This window comes from Pseudomyrmex gracilis, unplaced genomic scaffold (assembly GCF_002006095.1).
Source record: "Pseudomyrmex gracilis isolate BER0280 unplaced genomic scaffold, ASM200609v1 scaffold_5807, whole genome shotgun sequence".
Classification (NCBI taxonomy): Eukaryota; Metazoa; Arthropoda; class Insecta; order Hymenoptera; family Formicidae; genus Pseudomyrmex; species Pseudomyrmex gracilis.
Window position 1 is genome coordinate 1 of NW_018026391.1, and position 1,392 is coordinate 1,392.

Genomic DNA, 1,392 nt, shown 5'->3' on the forward strand with positions numbered 1-1,392 from the left:
CAATCTTCATTTGTTGCAAACAAAGTGATACTACGGCCGACTGCGCTATTACATCATTCCCTTTGCTGCTGTCCAGATCTGAGTAATCCAACTGTCCCAGCAATTATTGCCAATATATATTCTAAATGTGAATAAAACAAGTGGTTTTATCGGAAAAGAGAGATTATATATTGCCGATTCGTCTCACGTTGGTTATGTTCCGAAATTAACTGTTAGTATACTGAGAGCATTATTTCATCTCATTTTAACATCATGGTTTTGACAGGGAAAAATAAACGACGCTTTCAGTACTAACACTTAATTTTGGAATATAGCTATTATATATATACCGACTAAATCAGGTGTAAATACGCAAAAAACAAATTTGACGTTGGTGAACGTTTTATCATTCTAAATGTAATTGTGGTTTGTATATTACTTATATTTACCGTTTCTTTTTTTAGCCGCGTCTTGCACTGCCAACTGCGTAGTATTCAAACTCCAGAACGATAAAATAAAACAACAAATTTGCAAATTGCAATCTGCAAGTTGCAAACAAAGTAGCATCACGGTCGAAAAACAAAAATGGAATGATGCAATAGCACTTCTTCTTCTTCTTTGCTAATATGGCGCTGGCCCCCAAAGGGTTGATAAGGTGTGTTCAAACATCATAAATAAAACATGTTAAGGCGGATTAGGTCCTTGTTGTACACTTGATTCTAAGATATTTATGTACTTATACGTTTATGGATATTTAGTTTGTTTGGTGTCCTTGGCTGAATGGACTTACAACGCAAGTCCACACGCCGTTCTACGTACTTGTAAGGGTACGATTCCATGCACTGTTATTTACCGCGTAACGCGTAACGCGTAACCAATCAAAGAGATTACGTATTTAATATATATGTTTCATATTAAACACGTAATCTCTCTGATTGGTTACGCGTTACGCGTTCCGCGGTAAATAACAGTGCATGGGATCGCACCCTAACGATAGATCTTAAACCGTAGTTTGAGTACCTGACACCAAGCCACGGAGTTGTATATTCGTTAAAACTAATAAATAAGGTGAGGTTGACGGTGTAAAAACACCGAAAATTGTCCAAAAATATCTAGGCTTAACTACGCACATCTAGCCGGCACGGCTGATGCAACACCACTTGTCGTTGTCAGCGTTGAAACGTGCACTTGATGCAATAGCACTATAACGCGCTCCATGAACGTAGTCTAGTGAACTAGAAGATTCTACCGACGACCGCAGTCGCCACCTACTATTAAAGCCTGTTCTACAATACAGTCGTAAGCTGTAAGTCGTAAGAAATTGACCAATCACAATCAATTATTCTTCTGTAATTTGTTTGTAATTGGTCGATTTCTTACGACTTACAGCTTACGACTGTATTGTAGAACAGG

The 1,392-nt window shown here is 37.9% G+C and overlaps 1 long non-coding RNA gene across 1 annotated transcript; it reads right to left on the bottom strand.

The window, feature by feature from the left end:
• Positions 1 to 6: 6 nt before the first annotated feature.
• On the bottom strand, positions 7 to 1,198 carry LOC109863515. Its single transcript, XR_002251355.1, has 3 exons — positions 1,000 to 1,198; positions 429 to 698; positions 7 to 121 (listed from the first exon to the last, which is right to left on the bottom strand). It is a non-coding gene; the product is annotated as an uncharacterized LOC109863515 (long non-coding RNA).
• Positions 1,199 to 1,392: the final 194 nt, after the last annotated feature.